Source organism: Phallusia mammillata, chromosome 3 (assembly GCF_965637545.1).
Source record: "Phallusia mammillata chromosome 3, kaPhaMamm4.hap1.1, whole genome shotgun sequence".
In the NCBI taxonomy this organism is placed as follows: domain Eukaryota; kingdom Metazoa; phylum Chordata; class Ascidiacea; order Phlebobranchia; family Ascidiidae; genus Phallusia; species Phallusia mammillata.
The window spans coordinates 30415755-30439915 of record NC_137254.1 but is presented as its reverse complement, the minus strand read 5'-3'; the positions used below and the strand labels follow the sequence as shown (position 1 = coordinate 30439915).

General features: G+C 36.7%; 4 long non-coding RNA genes across 6 annotated transcripts; all 4 read left to right on the top strand.

The window, feature by feature from the left end:
* Positions 1-8503: 8503 nt before the first annotated feature.
* LOC145218915 (uncharacterized) lies at positions 8504-10023 on the top strand. Of its 3 annotated transcripts, XR_013857784.1 has the most exons (5): positions 8504-8567; positions 8994-9095; positions 9283-9699; positions 9773-9832; positions 9892-10023. It is a non-coding gene; the product is annotated as an uncharacterized LOC145218915 (long non-coding RNA). The 3 variants fall into 3 exon arrangements; XR_013857782.1 differs by having other exon boundaries at positions 8994-9699; XR_013857783.1 differs by having other exon boundaries at positions 8994-9703.
* Positions 10024-14257: 4234 nt separating this feature from the next.
* On the top strand, positions 14258-14457 carry LOC145217724 (uncharacterized). The gene is made up of 2 exons (XR_013857464.1): positions 14258-14310; positions 14366-14457. It is a non-coding gene; the product is annotated as an uncharacterized LOC145217724 (long non-coding RNA).
* Positions 14458-17706: 3249 nt separating this feature from the next.
* LOC145217725 (uncharacterized) lies at positions 17707-17906 on the top strand. The gene is made up of 2 exons (XR_013857465.1): positions 17707-17759; positions 17815-17906. It is a non-coding gene; the product is annotated as an uncharacterized LOC145217725 (long non-coding RNA).
* Positions 17907-21155: 3249 nt separating this feature from the next.
* Positions 21156-21355, top strand: LOC145217726 (uncharacterized). Its single transcript, XR_013857466.1, has 2 exons — positions 21156-21208; positions 21264-21355. It is a non-coding gene; the product is annotated as an uncharacterized LOC145217726 (long non-coding RNA).
* Positions 21356-24161: the final 2806 nt, after the last annotated feature.

Here is a 24161-nt window from a genome sequence, read left to right as displayed (position 1 = left end):
GGAAGCGATCCTGGGAACTCGCATGATTGAATTGAAAGAGGTGTCAAACTGCAATTTCGATTTTCAACTGATCCCAGTCCGTTTCTGCTTTCTACCACTCCTCCAAACCGTTTCAAATACGCATCGCAAACCTAAAATTCTGCTCGGTTTTCGGACAAACACCAAGGCCATAGCCTGTCCCTTTTTTCGATTTTTTTGACCCCCAAAAATTAAAGATTGTCGCCTATTTTAGTGTTTTTTTTCCTGAATGAACTGATTTTGAACTGATCCCAGTCCGTTTCTGCCTCCTATCATCCCTCCAAGCCTTTGTGAATACGAATAACAAACCCAACATTTCTGCTCGATTTAAGGACAAACACCAAGCCTACAGCCCATCCCTTTCTTCGATTTTAAGACCCCCCAAATTAAAGATAGACGCTTATTTTAGTGTTTGTTTGCCTGAATTAACTGATTTTTAACTGAATCTATCGGTTTCTGCCTCCTATCGCCCCTCCAAACCGTTTTAAATACAAATAACAAACCCAACATTTCTGCTCGATTTTAGGAAAAACACCAATGCTATAGCCTTTCCCTTTATTCGATTTTTGGACCCCCCAAAATTAAAGATAGACGCCTATTTTAGTGGGTCGTCACCTGAATTGACTGATTTTAAACTGACTCCATCGGTTTCTGCGTCCTACCGCCCCTCGAAACCGTTGTAAATACGATTCGGACACCAAAAATTTCTCCTCTATTTCAAGGAAAACACCAGTTTATAGTCTTTCCCCTTTTTCGATTTTTGGCCCACAAAAATTAAGGATATGCTTTTCATTTGCAGTTACTGACCAAGACATGAACTCCTATCGTCAACACTGGCAACGAAGAGTTAGGCGACGTGACGATGCCTGCTGAAAGAAGTTTTTGGAGATCACAAATGATTTCTGCTGCTGTTGTGATTGTGATGAGACACTGGGTGACGGAAGCCATCCTGGGAACTCGCATGATTGAATTGAAAGAGGTGTGTTAAACTGCAATTTCGATTTTAAACTGATCCCAGTCCGTTTCTGCCTTCTACCACTCCTCCAAACCGTTTTAAATACGCATCGCAAACCTAAATTTTTGCTCGGTTTTAGGACAAACACCAAGGCTATAGCCTTTCCCTTTATTCGATTTTTGGAATCCCAAAAATTAAAGATTGACGTCTATTTTAGTGGGTTATCGCCTGAATGAACTGATTTTAAACTGATTCCATCGGTTTCTGCCTCCTACCGTCCCTCAAAAGCGTATTAAATACGAATAACAATCCTAACATTTCTGCTCGGTTTTAGGACAAAACACCAAGGCCTGTCCCTTTATTCGATTTTTGGACCCCCCAAAAATAAAGATAGACGCTTATTTTAGTGTTTTTTTGCCTGCATTAACTGATTTTAAACTGATTCCATCGGTTTGTGCCTCCTACTGCCCCTCCAAACCGTTTTAAATTCGATTCGGAAACCCAAAATTTCTCCCTTATTTCAAGGAAAACACCAAGATTATAGCCTTTCCCGTTTTTCGACGTTTGGACCCCAAAAATTATAGATAGACGCCTATTTTAGTGTTTTTTTGCCTAAATTAACTGATTTTAAATTAATTCCATCGGTTTCTGCCTCCTACCGCCCCTTCAATCTGTTGTAAATACGAATAACAAACCCAACATTTCTGCTCGATTTTAGGAAAAACACCAAGGCTATAGCCTTCCCCTTTACTCGATTTTGAGACCCCAAAAATTAAAGATAGACGCCAATTTTAGTGGGATATTGCCTATATTAACTGATTTTCAACTGATTCGATCGGTTTCTGCCTCTTACCGCTCCTCCAAACTGTTTAAAATACGATTCGGACCCCCTAAATTTCTCCTCTACTTCAAGGAAAACACCAGTTTATAGCTTTTCCCCTTTTTCAATTTTTGGACCCAAAAATTAAAGATATGCTTTTCATTTGCTGTTACTGACCAAGACATGAACTCCTATCGTCAACGCTGGCAACGGAGAGTTAGGCGACGTGACGATGTCAGCTGAAAGAAGTTTTTGGAGATCACAAATGATTTCTGCTGCTGTGGTGATTGTGATGAGACACTGGGTGACGGAAGCCATCCTGGGAACTCGCATGATTGAAATGAAAGAGGTGTTAAACTGCAATTTCAATTTTGAACTGATCCCAGTCCGTTTCTGCCTTCTACCACTCCTCCAAACCGTTTTAAATACGCATAACAAACCTAAATTTTTGCTCGGTTTTAGGACAAACACCAAGGCTATAGCCTTTCCCTTTCTTCGATTTTAAGACCCCCCAAATTAAAGATAGACGCCTATTTTAGTGTTTTTTTTTCCTGAATGAACTGATTTTGAGCTGAATCTATCGGTTTCTACCTCCTACCGCCCCTCCAAACTGTTTTAAATACAAATAACAAACCCTATATTTCTTTTCGATTTTAGGAAAAACACCAAGGCTTAGCCTTTTTCGATTTTTGGACCCCAAAAATTACAGATAGACGCCTATTTTAGTGGGTCGTCACCTGAATTGACTGATTTTAAACTGACTCCATCGGTTTCTGCGTCCTACCTCCCCTCGAAACCGTTGTAAATACGATTCGGACACCAAAAATTTCTCCTCTATTTCAAGGAAAACACCAGTTTATAGTCTTTCCCCTTTTTCGATTTTTGGCCCCCAAAAATTAAGGATATGCTTTTCATTTGCAGTTACTGACCAAGACATGAACTCCTATCGTCAACACTGGCAACGAAGAGTTAGGCGACGTGACGATGCCAGCTGAAAGAAGTATTTGGAGATCACAAATGATTTCTGCTGCTGTTGTGATTGTGATGAGACACTGGGTGACGGAAGCCATCCTGGGAACTCGCATGATTGAATTGAAAGAGGTGTGTTAAACTGCAATTTCGATTTTAAACTGATCCCAGTCCGTTTCTGCGTTCTACCACTCCTCCAAACCGTTTTAAATACGCATCGCAAACCTAAATTTTTGCTCGGTTTTAGGACAAACACCAAGGCTATAGCCTTTCCCTTTGTTCGATTTTTGGAATCCCAGAAATTAAAGATAGACGTCTATTTTAGTGGGTTATCGCCTGAATGAACTGATTTTAAACTGATTCCATCGGTTTCTGTCTCCTACCGTCCCTCAAAAGCGTATTAAATACGAATAACAATCCTAACATTTCTGCTCGGTTTTAGGACAAACACCAAGGCCATAGCCTGTCCCTTTATTCGATTTTTGGACCCCCCAAAAATAAAGATAGACGCCTATTTTAGTGTTTTTTTGCCTGCATTAACTGATTTTAAACTGGTTCGAGTCGTTTTCTGCCTCCTGTCGCTCCCCAAAACCGTTTTACATACAAATACCAAACCCAACATTTCTGCTCGATTTTAGGAAAAACACCAAGGCTATACCCTTTCCCTTTACTCGATTTTGAGACCCCAAAAATTAAAAAATAGACGCCAATTTTAGTGGGATATTGCCTATATTAACTGATTTTCAACTGATTCTATCGGTTTCTGTCTCCTATTGTTCCTCCAAACCGTTGTAAATACGAATAACAAACCCAAAATTTCTTCTCGATTTTAGGAAAAACACCAAGGCCATAGCCTGTCCCTTTATTCGATTTTTGGACCCCCCAAAAATAAAGATAGACGCCTATTTTAGTGTTTTTTTGCCTGCATCAACTGATTTTAAACTGATTCCATCGGTTTGTGCTTCCTACTGCCCCTCCAAACCGTTTTAAATTCGATTCGGAAACCCAAAATTTCTCCCTTATTTCAAGGAAAACACCAAGATTATAGCCTTTCCCTTTTTTTGACTTTTGGACCCCAAAAATTATAGATAGACGCCTATTTTAGTGTTTTTTTGCCTAAATTAACTGATTTTAAATTAATTTCATCGGTTTCTGCCTCCTACCGCCCCTTCAATCCGTTGTAAATACGAATAACAAACCCAACATTTCTGCTCGATTTTAGGAAAAACACCAATGCTATAGCCTTCCCCTTTTTCGTTTTTGGACCTCCGAAATTAAAGATAGACGCCCATTTTAGTGTTTTTTGACCTAAATTAACTGATTTTGAACTGGTTCGAGTCGTTTTCTGCCTCCTGTCGCTCCCCAAAACCGTTTTACATACAAATACCAAACCCAACATTTCTGCTCGATTTTAGGAAAAACACCAAGGCTATACCCTTTCCCTTTACTCGATTTTGAGACCCCAAAAATTAAAAAATAGACGCCAATTTTAGTGGGATATTGCCTATATTAACTGATTTTAAACTGATTCGATCGGTTTCTGCCTCTTACCGCTCCTCCAAACTGTTTTAAATACGATTCGGACACCCTAAATTTCTCCTCTACTTCAAGGAAAACACCAGTTTATAGCCTTTCCCCTTTTTCAATTTTTGGACCCAAAAATTAAAGATATGCTTTTCATTTGCAGTTACTGACCAAGACATGAACTCCTATCGTCAACGCTGGCAACGGAGAGTTAGGCGACGTGACGATGTCAGCTGAAAGAAGTTTTTGGAGATCACAAATGATTTCTGCTGCTGTGGTGATTGTGATGAGACACTGGGTGACGGAAGCCATCCTGGGAACTCGCATGATTGAATTGAAAGAGGTGTTAAACTGCAATTTCAATTTTGAACAGATCCCAGTCCGTTTCTGCCTTCTACCACTCCTCCAAACCGTTTTAAATACGCTTAACAAACCTAAATTTTTGCTCGGTTTTAGGACAAACACCAATGCTATAGCCTTTCCCTTTCTTCGATTTTAAGACCCCCCAAATTAAAGATAGACGCCTATTTTAGTGTTTTTTTTCCCTGAATGAACTGATTTTGAACTGAATCTATCGGTTTCTACCTCCTACCGCCCCTCCAAGCCGTTGTAAATACGAATAACAAACCCAACATTTTTGCTCGGTTTTAGGACAAACACCAAGGCTATAACCTGTCCCTTTCTTCGATTTTTGGACCCCCCAAATTAAAGACAGACGCCTATTTTAATGGGTTTTTGCCGGAATTAACTGATTTTAAACTGATTCCATGGGTTTCTGCGTCCTACCGCCCCTCCAAACCATTGTAAATACGGTTCGGACACCAAAAATTTCTCCTCTATTTCAAGGAAAACACCAGTTTATAGTCCTTCCCCTTTTTCGATTTTTGGCCCCCAAAAATTAAGGATATGCTTTTCATTTGCAGTTACTAACCAAGACATGAACTGCTATCGTCAACACTGGCAACGAAGAGTTAGGCGACGTGACGATGTGAGCTGAAAGAAGTTTTTGGAGATCACAAATGATTTCTGCTGCTGTGGTGATTGTGATGAGACACTGGGTGACGGAAGCCATCCTGGGAACTCGCATGATTGAATTGAAAGAGGTATGTTAAACTGCAATTTCGATTTTGAACTGATCCCAGTCCGTTTCTGCCTTCTACCACTCCTCCAAACCGTTTTAAATACGCATCGCAAACCTAAATTTCTGCTCGGTTTTAGGACAAACACCAAGGACATAGCCTGTCCCTTTTTTTCGAATTTTGGACCCCCCAAAATTAAAGATAGACGTCTATTTGAGTGTTTTTTTCCTGAATGAACTGATTTTGAACTGATTCGAGTTCGTTTCTGCCTCCTATCATCCCTCCAAGCCGTTGTAAATACGAATAACAAACCCAAAATTTCTGCTCGATTTTAGGAAAAACACCAAGGCTACAGCCTTTTCTCTTTTTTGAATTTTGGACCCCCCAAAATTAAAGATAGACGGCTATTTGAGTGGGTTTTCCCTGAATTAACTGAATTTAAACTGAATCTATCGGTTTCTGCCTCTTACCGCTCCTCCAAACTGTTTCAAATACAAATAACAAACCCTATATTTCTTCTTGATTTTAGGAAAAACACCAAGGCTTAGTCTTTTTTCTTTTTTGATTTTTGGACCCCAAAAATTAAAGATAGACGCCTATTTGAGTGGGTTATCGCCTGAATTAACTGATTTTAAACTGATTCCATCGGTTTCTGCGTCCTACCGCCCCTCCAAATCGTTTTAAATACGATTCGGACTCCAAAAATTTCTCCTCTATTTCAAGGAAAACACCAGTTAATAGCCTTTCCCCTTTTTCGATTTTTGGACCCCAAAAATTAAGGATATGCTTTTCATTTGCAGTTACTGACCAAGACATGAACTCCTATCGTCAACACGGGAACGAAGAGTTAGGCGAAGTGACGATGTCAGCTTAAAGAAGTTTTTGGAGATCACAAATGATTTCTGCTGCTGTGGTGATTGTGATGAGACACTGGGTGACGGAAGCCATCGTGGGAACTCGCATGGTTGAATTGAAAGAGGTGTTAAACTGCAATTTCGATTTTGAACTGATCCCAGTCCGTTTCTGCCTTCTACCACTCCTCCAAACCGTTTTAAATACGGATCGCAAACCTAAATTTTTGCTCGGTTTTAGGACAAACACCAAGGCTATAGCCTTTCCCTTTATTCGATTTTTGGACCCCCTAAAATTAAAGATAGACGCCTATTTTAATGGGTTATCGCCTGAATTAACTGCTTTTAAACTGATTCCATCGGTTTCTGCCTCTTACCACCCCTCCAAACCTTTGTAAGTACTTATAACAAACTCAACATTCAGATAGACGCCTATTTTAGTGTTTTTTTGCCTAAATTAACTGATTTTGAACTGATTCGAGTCGGTTTCTGCCTCCTGTCGCTCCCCAAAACCGTTTTAAATACAAATAACAAACCCAACACTTTTGCTCGATTTTAGTAAAGACACCAAGGCTATACCCTTTCCCTTTACTCGATTTTGAGACCCCCTAAATTTAAAAATAGACGCCAATTTTAGTGGGATATTGCCTAAATTAACTGATTTTAAACTGATTCTATCGGTTTCTGCCTCCTACCTCCCCTCCAAGCCGTTGTAAATACGAATAACAAACCCAAAATTTCTGCTCGATTTTAGGAAAAACACCAAGGCTACAGCCTTTTCTCTTTTTTGAATTTTGGACCCCCCAAAATTAAAGATAGACGGCTATTTGAGTGGGTTTTCCCTGAATTAACTGAATTTAAACTGAATCTATCGGTTTCTGCCTCTTACCGCTCCTCCAAACTGTTTTAAATACAAATAACAAACCCTATATTTCTTCTTGATTTTAGGAAAAACACCAAGGCTTAGTCTTTTTTCTTTTTTGATTTTTGGACCCCAAAAATTAAAGACAGACGCCTATTTGAGTGGGTTATCGCCTGAATTAACTGCTTTTAAACTGATTCCATCGGTTTCTGCCTCTTACCACCCCTCCAAACCTTTGTAAGTACTTATAACAAACTCAACATTCAGATAGACGCCTATTTGAGTGTTTTTTTGCCTAAATTAACTGATTTTGAACTGATTCGAGTCGGTTTCTGCCTCCTGTCGCTCCCCAAAACCGTTTTAAATACAAATAACAAACCCAACACTTTTGCTCGATTTTAGTAAAGACACCAAGGCTATACCCTTTCCTTTTACTCGATTTTGAGACCCCCTAAATTTAAAAATTGACGCCAATTTTAGTGGGATATTGCCTAAATTAACTGATTTTAAACTGATTCTGTCGGTTTCTGCCTCCTACCTCCCCTCCAAACCGTTGTAAATACGAAAAACACACCCATCATTTCTGCTCCATTTTAGGAAAAACACCAAGGCTTAGCCTTTCCCCTTTTTTGATTTTTGGACCCCAAAAATTAAGGAAATACTTTTTACTTGCAGTTACTGACCAAGACATAAACTCCTATCGTCTTAACTAACTTTTACTAAACTAAAATAGCGCAAGCCGTCAGTACCTTTGAAAGTCTGAAATTTTCGCAAGTATAACAAAAATACGCTGGTTATGTGATGTATTTAGTTAGAAGGCGTTGTAAAGCGCAAAGCTGGGCAAAAAAGCTATATCATGGCCTCCTAAGCATTAGCAACCCCATCAATATGGCGTTATGTGGCTTGGGCATAAAAGACAGTAAGTTTACTGAATTTTGTGTTAACACGGATTTAACTGAAAAATAAATCATCGAAATAAACTTCCGATAGTTACTGATAAACTGCACTGAACACGCACAAAATATTTGGAATAGTACATTATTGCTAGTTTTTTACCAGGACATGTTAAGATGTTTTACCCCACTAATCCACATTTATATGCGTGGCAAAATTGTTATTTATTAACTACACTTAAAGGCATCGAATAGCTCTACAACCGAACAGCAGTTCAAACTACAGCTGGTATGGATATTTTGTCGTACGTTTAAGCTGTGGTCATTTGCCACGTTACAAAAGCTGTGTCACGTGATGCCTCTTTGACCATTGAGCGTTCTAAGGCTAGGCCTCTAGCATTCAATTACCCTACTCCCAAACGCAACTCACTAATTGGTGCAAAAGCGCTTGCCATTGGTTGGTTTAAGATCGCCCCTGTGACGTTTTCAAGACAAAAAGAAAAAAGGGGATGCCACCTTGCTCGCTTGCGTGTGTTGCCTCATTCTTTTCTGGTGACTCTTGCCGAAGGATGTTGTGCTGAACGGAGAGTGTGCAGGTAATGCTATTGTTCTAAATTGTTTGTGTTTTTGAAATATGTTGTAACAATACTGGAGATACGATAAGATAGTTTTAAGCATTATAAGTTGCAAAAGTTTTCGAACGGAGTCGGCCGATGCAAATAGTGTGACATAAATAGCGAACAAAAGCACTTCTACCATGTTGTTTTCGAAGAACAGCTGCTTGGGGATGTTGCACTTTATTTTTGCATGTCATATTTGTTGGTTAACTATTTGTTTGTCCGCATTGGTAGAAGTGCACTAACTGGCGAATTTTTCAAACAAATAGTATAAATTTACGTTTTGGTATGTGAAGGTGGTATAGCGTGCACATACCCATCTTCGTATGTTATTTAATTCATATTGTGTTTATTAAATTAAAAGCTGTGTTAAGTTTCTTTGTACTGATTTTGCTTTGTTTTTAGAACGCAACAAGAGTCGCGTAGAGCCAAGATGGAAATTGAAGCCAAACCGAATGAAGGTTACCTTGTTTTTTACATCGCTTCGTGATTAGTTGCAACTCGGGAGTAAGTTTTTCATCTTTGGTATAATAAAGATAACAGTTTTGCATGTAGATTTGGTATGTTACACTTTGTGTTTAGCATGTCACTGCTATTGGCTATCAGCATCGGCGTGAACAAAACATTTAAAGCGAACTAGATTTAGTATCGCGTTTTGCGTATCTTGGTTCTGCTTCTGCCTTTCTTTTTATAGTAAGACAACATGACATGGATCGTGTACTCGGAGAATCAAAGGGAAAATACTTTACCATCGAACTAATGAAAGTTAAGTTAACCTGTTTTCAATCTGTTTGTGGCTTAAATGGTTTGTCGCAGATGCAGAGTTGACGAAGTTTTACAGTACAGTAATTTAAGACGCAGAGTTGACGAAGTTTTACAGTACATTTAGACATAAGGTTTTGGCATGTTGCACCGTGTGTTTTGCATGTCACGTGTCTTCTGGCTAAGTAAGCATAATAAAACCTTGCGACGATAACAATATTAAAAACAGTAGTTTGTAGTTATTTGGGTTTTAGCATCAATGCTGCTGTTAGTTTTGTTGCAGACGTTTGTTCATCGAAATTTATACAAAGCATGGAAACCTGCAAGGAATCCGTATGATATGTTGGAAGTAGGTAAACGACTGCAGTGTTACGATCGTGTGTCAAATGCTTGGGATAAAGTATCGTTTATGTTTTCCTTAGAACCGTCAAACCTGCGCTGTCCAGTAGGACCGACGAATACTTGGCCAACAGTTAACGCAAGTTAGTAAATTGACTGTTTGTATCACTACAAACACAGTGCGTGCTTTTATTGTTATCAGTTCCCGCGGAAATGGACATGACGTACCGCTCATGTGAAGTTCGGCATCAACAAGCGTGATGGTGGGGTGAAAGCAAAAAATGCTATTCGTCTTTTGCTGCTCGCGTTGAAGGGGGATAATCAATATTTTTAATTTAAGGTACTAAATTTTATTTCAATATCGTTTATCTCTCAAATAGTTAGAATTTAATGCTTGATTATTTCATGTCCATTAGTTTATAGCAGACATAGGTTTTTAAGTTGCAGAAAGCTTAGCGTCAGATATGCGACAAAACTATTTGTTTAAAAAATACACTTGTATTCTGATCCTGTTTTTTCTTGCTACAGATTCACGTTTGATGTTGGATGACGATGCGAAGACCTGTTGACAAGAAACGCTACAAAACAGGCGAGTAAAAATAAATTTATTAATGTTATTTATTTAGTTGGGTATAATTTAAGTTGGGTTTTAGACCATGCATGAGAATACAGTATAAACGTGCACTTATCCTGTTTTCGCATGTGGACATAATTAACTTTGTGTAATAACTTAGTAGTTGCTTATTGTGAAGTCCCTAGTTCCGCTTCTGTTTGTTTTGTTTTTGTTCCAAAGGAACATATTTGAGGAGTGGACTTCGAAGACGATGAAATGATGTTGAAACGAATCGGAACATTCTAAGTTAAGTCACTGAAGTTTTGTTTATTATTGTTTAGCTTACTCTTTCTACTGGAACAGCTAGAATAAAAATCTGCATATTTGACGTCCTTCAGTTTACAGCAGACATAAGTTTTTAAGTTGCAGAAAGATAGAAGTAGGTGAGAGGTTTGACGACAAATATGTGATAACGCCATTCGTTGTTTTAATACACACTTATATTCACTAAGCATTGATCCTGTTTTTTTTTATCACAGATCTACGTTGGAAGTTTGACGACGATGAATTCAAGATATCGGAGACTTGTTTGAATCAGTTGAAAGCACCCGAGCTGAGGAGTATGCACTGCGTTCGTTACTCTTCAAAAAAAGTGACTGATTTTGTTTGTTTCAGGTTCACCGATGTCTGGATTGGATGACCTCTGAAACCTCGTCCATAAGAAAGAAGACTTCGGTGACAACGCAACACGAAACTTTACAAAATAGGCCAGTGAAAAGAATTTTATTATTGTTATTTAGTAATTTGTTTATAATTTAAGTTTCTATGCCAAGCATGGGAATACAGTGTAACGTGCACTTATCCTGTTTTCGCATGCTGGTATAATTAACTTTGTGTAATGATTGTTACTTATTGTGAAATTCCTAGTTTTGCTTATGTTTGTTTTGTTTTTGTTTTAAAGGAATATATTTGAGGAGTTGACTTCGAAGACTATGAAATGATGTTGAAACGAATCGGAACATTCTAAGTTAAGTAAGTGAAGTTTTGTTTATTATTGTTTAGCTTACTCTTTCTACTAGAACAGCTAGAATACAAACCTACATATTTGACGTCCTTCAGTTTGCAGCAGACATAAGTTTTTAAGTTGCAGAAAGATAGAAGTAGATCAGAGGCCTGGCGTCAAATATGTGATAACGCTATTCGTTGTTTTAATACACACTTATATTCCCCAAGCATTGATCCTGTTTTTTTACCACAGATCTACGTTGGATGTTTGATGACGATGAATTCAAGATTTAGGAGACTTATTTGAATAACTCGGAAGCACCTGAAGCTCAGTAGTATGTACTGGATTCGTTACTCTTCCAAACAAGTTACTTATGTTGGGTTATTTGTTTCAGGTTCACCGATGTCTGGATGGGATGACCTCTGAAACTTCATCCATAAGAAAGAAGACTTCGGTGACAACGCATCACGAAACTTTACAAAACAGGCGAGTAAAAATAATTTTATTATAATTTGTTTATAATTTAAGTTTGTATACCAAGCATGGGAATACAGTATAAACGTGCCCTGATCCTGTTTTCGCATGCTGGTATAATTAACTTTGTGTAATGATTGTTACTTATTGTGAAATTCCTAGTTTTGCTTCTGTTTGTTTTGTTTTGTTTTAAATGAATATATTTGAGGAGTTGACTTCGAAGACGATGAAATGATGTTGAAACGAATCGGAACATTCTAAGTTAAGTAACTGAAGTTTTGTTTATTATTGTTTAGCTTACTCTTTCTACTAGAACAGCTAGAATACAAACCTACATATTTGACGTCCTTCAGTTTGCAGCAGACATAAGTTTTTAAGTTGCAGAAAGATAGAAGTAGATCAGAGGCCTGGCGTCAAATATGTGATAACGCTATTCGTTGTTTTAATACACACTTATATTCACCAAGCTTTGATCCTGTTTTTTTACCACAGATCTACGTTGGATGTTTGATGACGATGAATTCAAGATATCGGAGACTTGTTTGAATAAGTTGAACGCACCCGAAGCTCAGTAGTATGCACTGCGTTCGTTACACTGCAAAACAAGTTACTTATGTTGGGTTATTTGTTTCAGGTTCACCGATGTCTGGATTGGATGACCTCTGAAACTTCGTCCATAGAAAAGAATACTTCGGTGACAACGCAACACGAAACTTTACAAAACAGGCCAGCAAAAACAATTTTTTTAATGTCATTTAGTAATTTGTTTGTAATTTAAGTTTGTATGCCAAGCATGGGAATACAGTATAAACGTGCACTGATCCTGTTTTCGCATGCTGGTATCATTAACTTTGTGTAATGATTCTTACTTATTGTGAAATTCCTAGTTCTGCCTCAGCTTCTGTTTGTTTTGTTTCGCAGGGAAATATTGGAAGGGAAGGGATTTCGGAGACGATGAAACGATGTTGAAACGAAAGGAAGCATTTTAAGTAAGTTTTCATAATTGTCAACTGGAGTAGTTAAAATTTAAGGCATATTTCATTTCCTTCAGTTTACAGCAGACATAAGTTTTTAAGTTGCAGAAAGATAGAAGTAGATCAGAGGCCTGGCGTCAAATATGTGATAACGCTATTCGTTGTTTTAATGCACACCTTCATTCATTAAGCTTTGGAAAAAAAGTAGATAAATGCCACTTAGTTTGATGATTTAATACACACTTATATTCACTAAATCTAATTATGTTTTTTGCTACAGATCTACGTTGGATGTTGGATGACGATGAATTCAAGATATCGGAGACTTGTTGAAAAAAGTTGAATGCACCTGAAGCTCAGAAGTATGCCATGTGTTTGTTACACTTCCAAACACGTTACTGATGTTGGGTTATTTGTTTCAGGTTCACCGATGTCTGGATTGGATGACCTCTGAAACTTCATCCATGATAAAGAAGACTTCGGTGACAACGCAACACGAAACTTTGCAAAACAGGCCAGTAAAAATAATTTTATTAATGTTATTTAGTAATTTGTTAAAATTTAAGTTTGTATGCCAAGCATGGGAATACAGTATAAACGTGCACTGATCCTGTTTTCGCATGCTGGCATAATCAACTTTGTGTGATGATTGTTACTTATTGTGAAATTCCCAATTCTGCTTTTGTTTGGTTTTTGTTTCGCAGGGAAATATTGGAAGGGAAGGGGTTTCGGAGACGACGAAACGATGTTGAAACGGATGGAAACTATTGAGGTTAAGTTACTAAAGTTTATTTTAACTGTTGTTTAATCTCTCAGATAGTTAGAATTTAATGCTTGCTTGTTTGACGTCCATTAGTTTATAGCAGACATAGGTTTTTAGGTTGCAGAAAGCTTAGCGTCAGATATGCGACAAAACTATTTGTTTAAAAAATACACTTGTATTCTGATCCTGTTTTTTCTTGCTACAGATTCACGTTTGATGTTGGATGACGATGCGAAGACCTGTTGACAAGAAACGCTACAAAACAGGCGAGTAAAAATAAATTTATTAATGTTATTTATTTAGTTGGGTATAATTTAAGTTGGGTTTTAGACCATGCATGAGAATACAGTATAAACGTGCACTTATCCTGTTTTCGCATGTGGACATAATTAACTTTGTGCAAATAACTTAGTAGTTGCTTATTGTGAAGTCCCTAGTTCCGCTTCTGTTTGTTTTGTTTTTGTTCCAAAGGAACATATTTGAGGAGTGGACTTCGAAGACGATGAAATGATGTTGAAACGAATCGGAACATTCTAAGTTAAGTCACTGAAGTTTTGTTTATTATTGTTTAGCTTACTCTTTCTACTGGAACAGCTAGAATAAAAATCTGCATATTTGACGTCCTTCAGTTTACAGCAGACATAAGTTTTTAAGTTGCAGAAAGATAGAAGTAGGTGAGAGGTTTGACGACAAATATGTGATAACGCCATTCGTTGTTTTAATACACACTTATATTCACTAAGCATTGATCCTGTTTTTTTTTACCACAGATCTACGTTGGAAGTTTGACGACGATGAATTCAAGATATCGGAGACTTGTTTGAATCAGTTGAAAGCACCCGAGCTGAGGAGTATGCACTGCGTTCGTTACTCTTCAAAAAAAGTGACTGATTTTGTTTGTTTCAGGTTCACCGATGTCTGGATTGGATGACCTCTGAAACTTCGTCCATAAGAAAGAAGACTTCGGTGACAACGCAACACGAAACTTTACAAAATAGGCCAGTGAAAATAATTTTATTATTGTTATTTAGTAATTTGTTTATAATTTAAGTTTCTATGCCAAGCATGGGAATACAGTGTAACGTGCACTTATCCTGTTTTCGCATGCTGGTATAATTAACTTTGTGTAATGATTGTTACTTATTGTGAAATTCCTAGTTTTGCTTCTGTTTGTTTTGTTTTTGTTTTAAAGGAATATATTTGAGGAGTTGACTTCGAAGACTATGAAATGATGTTGAAACGAATCGGAACATTCTAAGTTAAGTAAGTGAAGTTTTGTTTATTATTGTTTAGCTTACTCTTTCTACTAGAACAGCTAGAATACAAACCTACATATTTGACGTCCTTCAGTTTGCAGCAGACATAAGTTTTTAAGTTGCAGAAAGATAGAAGTAGATCAGAGGCCTGGCGTCAAATATGTGATAACGCTATTCGTTGTTTTAATACACACTTATATTCCCCAAGCATTGATCCTGTTTTTTTACCACAGATCTACGTTGGATGTTTGATGACGATGAATTCAAGATTTAGGAGACTTATTTGAATAACTCGGAAGCACCTGAAGCTCAGTAGTATGTACTGGATTCGTTACTCTTCCAAACAAGTTACTTATGTTGGGTTATTTGTTTCAGGTTCACCGATGTCTGGATGGGATGACCTCTGAAACTTCATCCATAAGAAAGAAGACTTCGGTGACAACGCATCACGAAACTTTACAAAACAGGCGAGTAAAAATAATTTTATTATAATTTGTTTATAATTTAAGTTTGTATACCAAGCATGGGAATACAGTATAAACGTGCCCTGATCCTGTTTTCGCATGCTGGTATAATTAACTTTGTGTAATGATTGTTACTTATTGTGAAATTCCTAGTTTTGCTTCTGTTTGTTTTGTTTTTGTTTTAAATGAATATATTTGAGGAGTTGACTTCGAAGACGATGAAATGATGTTGAAACGAATCGGAACATTCTAAGTTAAGTAACTGAAGTTTTGTTTATTATTGTTTAGCTTACTCTTTCTACTAGAACAGCTAGAATACAAACCTACATATTTGACGTCCTTCAGTTTGCAGCAGACATAAGTTTTTAAGTTGCAGAAAGATAGAAGTAGATCAGAGGCCTGGCGTCAAATATGTGATAACGCTATTCGTTGTTTTAATACACACTTATATTCACCAAGCTTTGATCCTGTTTTTTTACCACAGATCTACGTTGGATGTTTGATGACGATGAATTCAAGATATCGGAGACTTGTTTGAATAAGTTGAACGCACCCGAAGCTCAGTAGTATGCACTGCGTTCGTTACACTGCAAAACAAGTTACTTATGTTGGGTTATTTGTTTCAGGTTCACCGATGTCTGGATTGGATGACCTCTGAAACTTCGTCCATAGAAAAGAATACTTCGGTGACAACGCAACACGAAACTTTACAAAACAGGCCAGCAAAAACAATTTTTTTAATGTCATTTAGTAATTTGTTTGTAATTTAAGTTTGTATGCCAAGCATGGGAATACAGTATAAACGTGCACTGATCCTGTTTTCGCATGCTGGTATCATTAACTTTGTGTAATGATTCTTACTTATTGTGAAATTCCTAGTTCTGCCTCAGCTTCTGTTTGTTTTGTTTCGCAGGGAAATATTGGAAGGGAAGGGATTTCGGAGACGATGAAACGATGTTGAAACGAAAGGAAGCATTTTAAGTAAGTTTTCATAATTGTCAACTGGAGTAGTTAAAATTTAAGGCATATTTCATTTCCTTCAGTTTACAGCAGACATAAGTTTTTAAGTTGCAGAAAGATAGAAGTAGATCAGAGGCCTGGCGTCAAATATGTGATAACGCTATTCGTTGTTTTAATGCACACCTTCATTCATTAAGCTTTGGAAAAAAAGTAGATAAATGCCACTTAGTTTGATGATTTAATACACACTTATATTCACTAAATCTAATTATGTTTTTTGCTACAGATCTACGTTGGATGTTGGATGACGATGAATTCAAGATATCGGAGACTTGTTGAAAAAAGTTGAATGCACCTGAAGCTCAGAAGTATGCCATGTGTTTGTTACACTTCCAAACACGTTACTGATGTTGGGTTATTTGTTTCAGGTTCACCGATGTCTGGATTGGATGACCTCTGAAACTTCATCCATGATAAAGAAGACTTCGGTGACAACGCAACACGAAACTTTGCAAAACAGGCCAGTAAAAATAATTTTATTAATGTTATTTAGTAATTTGTTAAAATTTAAGTTTGTATGCCAAGCATGGGAATACAGTATAAACGTGCACTGATCCTGTTTTCGCATGCTGGCATAATCAACTTTGTGTGATGATTGTTACTTATTGTGAAATTCCCAATTCTGCTTTTGTTTGGTTTTTGTTTCGCAGGGAAATATTGGAAGGGAAGGGGTTTCGGAGACGACGAAACGATGTTGAAACGGATGGAAACTATTGAGGTTAAGTTACTAAAGTTTATTTTAACTGTTGTTTAATCTCTCAGATAGTTAGAATTTAATGCTTGCTTGTTTGACGTCCATTAGTTTATAGCAGACATAGGTTTTTAGGTTGCAGAAAGCTTAGCGTCAGATATGCGACAAAACTATTTGTTTAAAAAATACACTTGTATTCTGATCCTGTTTTTTCTTGCTACAGATTCACGTTTGATGTTGGATGACGATGCGAAGACCTGTTGACAAGAAACGCTACAAAACAGGCGAGTAAAAATAAATTTATTAATGTTATTTATTTAGTTGGGTATAATTTAAGTTGGGTTTTAGACCATGCATGAGAATACAGTATAAACGTGCACTTATCCTGTTTTCGCATGTGGACATAATTAACTTTGTGCAAATAACTTAGTAGTTGCTTATTGTGAAGTCCCTAGTTCCGCTTCTGTTTGTTTTGTTTTTGTTCCAAAGGAACATATTTGAGGAGTGGACTTCGAAGACGATGAAATGATGTTGAAACGAATCGGAACATTCTAAGTTAAGTCACTGAAGTTTTGTTTATTATTGTTTAGCTTACTCTTTCTACTGGAACAGCTAGAATAAAAATCTGCATATTTGACGTCCTTCAGTTTACAGCAGACATAAGTTTTTAAGTTGCAGAAAGATAGAAGTAGGTGAGAGGTTTGACGACAAATATGTGATAACGCCATTCGTTGTTTTAATACACACTTATATTCACTAAGCATTGATCCTGTTTTTTTTTACCACAGATCTACGTTGGAAGTTTGACGACGATGAATTCAAGATATCGGAGACTTGTTTGAATCAGTTGAAAGCACCCGAGCTGAGGAGTATGCACTGCGTTCGTTACTCTTCAAAAAAAGTGACTGATTTTGTTTGTTTCAGGTTCACCGATGTCTGGATTGGATGACCTCTGAAACTTCGTCCATAAGAAAGAAGACTTCGGTGACAACGCAACACGAAACTTTACAAAATAGGCCAGTGAAAATAATTTTATTATTGTTATTTAGTAATTTGTTTATAATTTAAGTTTCTATGCCAAGCATGGGAATACAGTGTAACGTGCACTTATCCTGTTTTCGCATGCTGGTATAATTAACTTTGTGTAATGATTGTTACTTATTGTGAAATTCCTAGTTTTGCTTCTGTTTGTTTTGTTTTTGTTTTAAAGGAATATATTTGAGGAGTTGACTTCGAAGACTATGAAATGATGTTGAAACGAATCGGAACATTCTAAGTTAAGTAAGTGAAGTTTTGTTTATTATTGTTTAGCTTACTCTTTCTACTAGAACAGCTAGAATACAAACCTACATATTTGACGTCCTTCAGTTTGCAGCAGACATAAGTTTTTAAGTTGCAGAAAGATAGAAGTAGATCAGAGGCCTGGCGTCAAATATGTGATAACGCTATTCGTTGTTTTAATACACACTTATATTCCCCAAGCATTGATCCTGTTTTTTTACCACAGATCTACGTTGGATGTTTGATGACGATGAATTCAAGATTTAGGAGACTTATTTGAATAACTCGGAAGCACCTGAAGCTCAGTAGTATGTACTGGATTCGTTACTCTTCCAAACAAGTTACTTATGTTGGGTTATTTGTTTCAGGTTCACCGATGTCTGGATGGGATGACCTCTGAAACTTCATCCATAAGAAAGAAGACTTCGGTGACAACGCATCACGAAACTTTACAAAACAGGCGAGTAAAAATAATTTTATTATAATTTGTTTATAATTTAAGTTTGTATACCAAGCATGGGAATACAGTATAAACGTGCCCTGATCCTGTTTTCGCATGCTGGTATAATTAACTTTGTGTAATGATTGTTACTTATTGTGAAATTCCTAGTTTTGCTTCTGTTTGTTTTGTTTTTGTTTTAAATGAATATATTTGAGGAGTTGACTTCGAAGACGATGAAATGATGTTGAAACGAATCGGAACATTCTAAGTTAAGTAACTGAAGTTTTGTTTATTATTGTTTAGCTTACTCTTTCTACTAGAACAGCTAGAATACAAACCTACATATTTGACGTCCTTCAGTTTGCAGCAGACATAAGTTTTTAAGTTGCAGAAAGATAGAAGTAGATCAGAGGCCTGGCGTCAAATATGTGATAACGCTATTCGTTGTTTTAATACACACTTATATTCACCAAGCTTTGATCCTGTTTTTTTACCACAGATCTACGTTGGATGTTTGATGACGATGAATTCAAGATATCGGAGACTTGTTTGAATAAGTTGAACGCACCCGAAGCTCAGTAGTATGCACTGCGTTCGTTACACTGCAAAACAAGTTACTTATGTTGGGTTATTTGTTTCAGGTTCACCGATGTCTGGATTGGATGACCTCTGAAACTTCGTCCATAGAAAAGAATACTTCGGTGACAACGCAACACGAAACTTTACAAAACAGGCCAGCAAAAACAATTTTTTTAATGTCATTTAGTAATTTGTTTGTAATTTAAGTTTGTATGCCAAGCATGGGAATACAGTATAAACGTGCACTGATCCTGTTTTCGCATGCTGGTATCATTAACTTTGTGTAATGATTCTTACTTATTGTGAAATTCCTAGTTCTGCCTCAGCTTCTGTTTGTTTTGTTTCGCAGGGAAATATTGGAAGGGAAGGGATTTCGGAGACGATGAAACGATGTTGAAACGAAAGGAAGCATTTTAAGTAAGTTTTCATAATTGTCAACTGGAGTAGTTAAAATTTAAGGCATATTTCATTTCCTTCAGTTTACAGCAGACATAAGTTTTTAAGTTGCAGAAAGATAGAAGTAGATCAGAGGCCTGGCGTCAAATATGTGATAACGCTATTCGTTGTTTTAATGCACACCTTCATTCATTAAGCTTTGGAAAAAAAGTAGATAAATGCCACTTAGTTTGATGATTTAATACACACTTATATTCACTAAATCTAATTATGTTTTTTGCTACAGATCTACGTTGGATGTTGGATGACGATGAATTCAAGATATCGGAGACTTGTTGAAAAAAGTTGAATGCACCTGAAGCTCAGAAGTATGCCATGTGTTTGTTACACTTCCAAACACGTTACTGATGTTGGGTTATTTGTTTCAGGTTCACCGATGTCTGGATTGGATGACCTCTGAAACTTCATCCATGATAAAGAAGACTTCGGTGACAACGCAACACGAAACTTTGCAAAACAGGCCAGTAAAAATAATTTTATTAATGTTATTTAGTAATTTGTTAAAATTTAAGTTTGTATGCCAAGCATGGGAATACAGTATAAACGTGCACTGATCCTGTTTTCGCATGCTGGCATAATCAACTTTGTGTGATGATTGTTACTTATTGTGAAATTCCCAATTCTGCTTTTGTTTGGTTTTTGTTTCGCAGGGAAATATTGGAAGGGAAGGGGTTTCGGAGACGACGAAACGATGTTGAAACGGATGGAAACTATTGAGGTTAAGTTACTAAAGTTTATTTTAACTGTTGTTTAATCTCTCAGATAGTTAGAATTTAATGCTTGCTTGTTTGACGTCCATTAGTTTATAGCAGACATAGGTTTTTAGGTTGCAGAAAGCTTAGCGTCAGATATGCGACAAAACTATTTGTTTAAAAAATACACTTGTATTCTGATCCTGTTTTTTCTTGCTACAGATTCACGTTTGATGTTGGATGACGATGCGAAGACCTGTTGACAAGAAACGCTACAAAACAGGCGAGTAAAAATAAATTTATTAATGTTATTTATTTAGTTGGGTATAATTTAAGTTGGGTTTTAGACCATGCATGAGAATACAGTATAAACGTGCACTTATCCTGTTTTCGCATGTGGACATAATTAACTTTGTGCAAATAACTTAGTAGTTGCTTATTGTGAAGTCCCTAGTTCCGCTTCTGTTTGTTTTGTTTTTGTTCCAAAGGAACATATTTGAGGAGTGGACTTCGAAGACGATGAAATGATGTTGAAACGAATCGGAACATTCTAAGTTAAGTCACTGAAGTTTTGTTTATTATTGTTTAGCTTACTCTTTCTACTGGAACAGCTAGAATAAAAATCTGCATATTTGACGTCCTTCAGTTTACAGCAGACATAAGTTTTTAAGTTGCAGAAAGATAGAAGTAGGTGAGAGGTTTGACGACAAATATGTGATAACGCCATTCGTTGTTTTAATACACACTTATATTCACTAAGCATTGATCCTGTTTTTTTTTACCACAGATCTACGTTGGATGTTTGACGACGATGAATTCAAGATATCGGAGACTTGTTTGAATCAGTTGAAAGCACCCGAGCTGAGGAGTATGCACTGCGTTCGTTACTCTTCAAAAAAAGTGACTGATTTTGTTTGTTTCAGGTTCACCGATGTCTGGATTGGATGACCTCTGAAACTTCGTCCATAAGAAAGAAGACTTCGGTGACAACGCAACACGAAACTTTACAAAATAGGCCAGTGAAAATAATTTTATTATTGTTATTTAGTAATTTGTTTATAATTTAAGTTTCTATGCCAAGCATGGGAATACAGTGTAACGTGCACTTATCCTGTTTTCGCATGCTGGTATAATTAACTTTGTGTAATGATTGTTACTTATTGTGAAATTCCTAGTTTTGCTTCTGTTTGTTTTGTTTTTGTTTTAAAGGAATATATTTGAGGAGTTGACTTCGAAGACTATGAAATGATGTTGAAACGAATCGGAACATTCTAAGTTAAGTAACTGAAGTTTTGTTTATTATTGTTTAGCTTACTCTTTCTACTAGAACAGCTAGAATACAAACCTACATATTTGACGTCCTTCAGTTTGCAGCAGACATAAGTTTTTAAGTTGCAGAAAGATAGAAGTAGATCAGAGGCCTGGCGTCAAATATGTGATAACGCTATTCGTTGTTTTAATACACACTTATATTCCCCAAGCATTGATCCTGTTTTTTTACCACAGATCTACGTTGGATGTTTGATGACGATGAATTCAAGATTTAGGAGACTTATTTGAATAACTCGGAAGCACCTGAAGCTCAGTAGTATGTACTGGATTCGTTACTCTTCCAAACAAGTTACTTATGTTGGGTTATTTGTTTCAGGTTCACCGATGTCTGGATGGGATGACCTCTGAAACTTCATCCATAAGAAAGAAGACTTCGGTGACAACGCATCACGAAACTTTACAAAACAGGCGAGTAAAAATAATTTTATTATAATTTGTTTATAATTTAAGTTTGTATACCAAGCATGGGAATACAGTATAAACGTGCCCTGATCCTGTTTTCGCATGCTGGTATAATTAACTTTGTGTAATGATTGTTACTTATTGTGAAATTCCTAGTTTTGCTTCTGTTTGTTTTGTTTTTGTTTTAAATGAATATATTTGAGGAGTTGACTTCGAAGACGATGAAATGATGTTGAAACGAATCGGAACATTCTAAGTTAAGTAACTGAAGTTTTGTTTATTATTGTTTAGCTTACTCTTTCTACTAGAACAGCTAGAATACAAACCTACATATTTGACGTCCTTCAGTTTGCAGCAGACATAAGTTTTTAAGTTGCAGAAAGATAGAAGTAGATCAGAGGCCTGGCGTCAAATATGTGATAACGCTATTCGTTGTTTTAATACACACTTATATTCACCAAGCTTTGATCCTGTTTTTTTACCACAGATCTACGTTGGATGTTTGATGACGATGAATTCAAGATATCGGAGACTTGTTTGAATAAGTTGAACGCACCCGAAGCTCAGTAGTATGCACTGCGTTCGTTACACTGCAAAACAAGTTACTTATGTTGGGTTATTTGTTTCAGGTTCACCGATGTCTGGATTGGATGACCTCTGACACTTCGTCCATAGAAAAGAATACTTCGGTGACAACGCAACACGAAACTTTACAAAACAGGCCAGCAAAAAAAATTTTTTAATGTCATTTAGTAATTTGTTTGTAATTTTAGTTTGTATGCCAAGCATGGGAATACAGTATAAACGTGCACTGATCCTGTTTTCGCATGCTGGTATCATTAACTTTGTGTAATGATTCTTACTTATTGTGAAATTCCTAGTTCTGCCTCAGCTTCTGTTTGTTTTGTTTCGCAGGGAAATATTGGAAGGGAAGGGATTTCGGAGACGATGAAACGATGTTGAAACGAAAGGAAGCATTTTAAGTAAGTTTTCATAATTGTCAACTGGAGTAGTTAAAATTTAAGGCATATTTCATTTCCTTCAGTTTACAGCAGACATAAGTTTTTAAGTTGCAGAAAGATAGAAGTAGATCAGAGGCCTGGCGTCAAATATGTGATAACGCTATTCGTTGTTTTAATGCACACCTTCATTCATTAAGCTTTGGAAAAAAGTAGATAAATGCCACTTAGTTTGATGATTTAATACACACTTATATTCACTAAATCTAATTATGTTTTTTGCTACAGATCTACGTTGGATTTTGGATGACGATGAATTCAAGATATCGGAGACTTGTTGAAAAAAGTTGAATGCACCTGAAGCTCAGAAGTATGCCATGTGTTTGTTACACTTCCAAACACGTTACTGATGTTGGGTTATTTGTTTCAGGTTCACCGATGTCTGGATTGGATGACCTCTGAAACTTCATCCATGATAAAGAAGACTTCGGTGACAACGCAACACGAAACTTTGCAAAACAGGCCAGTAAAAATAATTTTATTAATGTTATTTAGTAATTTGTTAAAATTTAAGTTTGTATGCCAAGCATGGGAATACAGTATAAACGTGCACTGATCCTGTTTTCGCATGCTGGCATAATCAACTTTGTGTGATGATTGTTACTTATTGTGAAATTCCCAATTCTGCTTTTGTTTGGTTTTTGTTTCGCAGGGAAATATTGGAAGGGAAGGGGTTTCGGAGACGACGAAACGATGTTGAAACGGATGGAAACTATTGAGGTTAAGTTACTAAAGTTTATTTTAACTGTTGTTTAATCTCTCAGATAGTTAGAATTTAATGCTTGCTTGTTTGACGTCCATTAGTTTATAGCAGACATAGGTTTTTAGGTTGCAGAAAGCTTAGCGTCAGATATGCGACAAAACTATTTGTTTAAAAAATACACTTGTATTCTGATCCTGTTTTTTCTTGCTACAGATTCACGTTTGATGTTGGATGACGATGCGAAGACCTGTTGACAAGAAACGCTACAAAACAGGCGAGTAAAAATAAATTTATTAATGTTATTTATTTAGTTGGGTATAATTTAAGTTGGGTTTTAGACCATGCATGAGAATACAGTATAAACG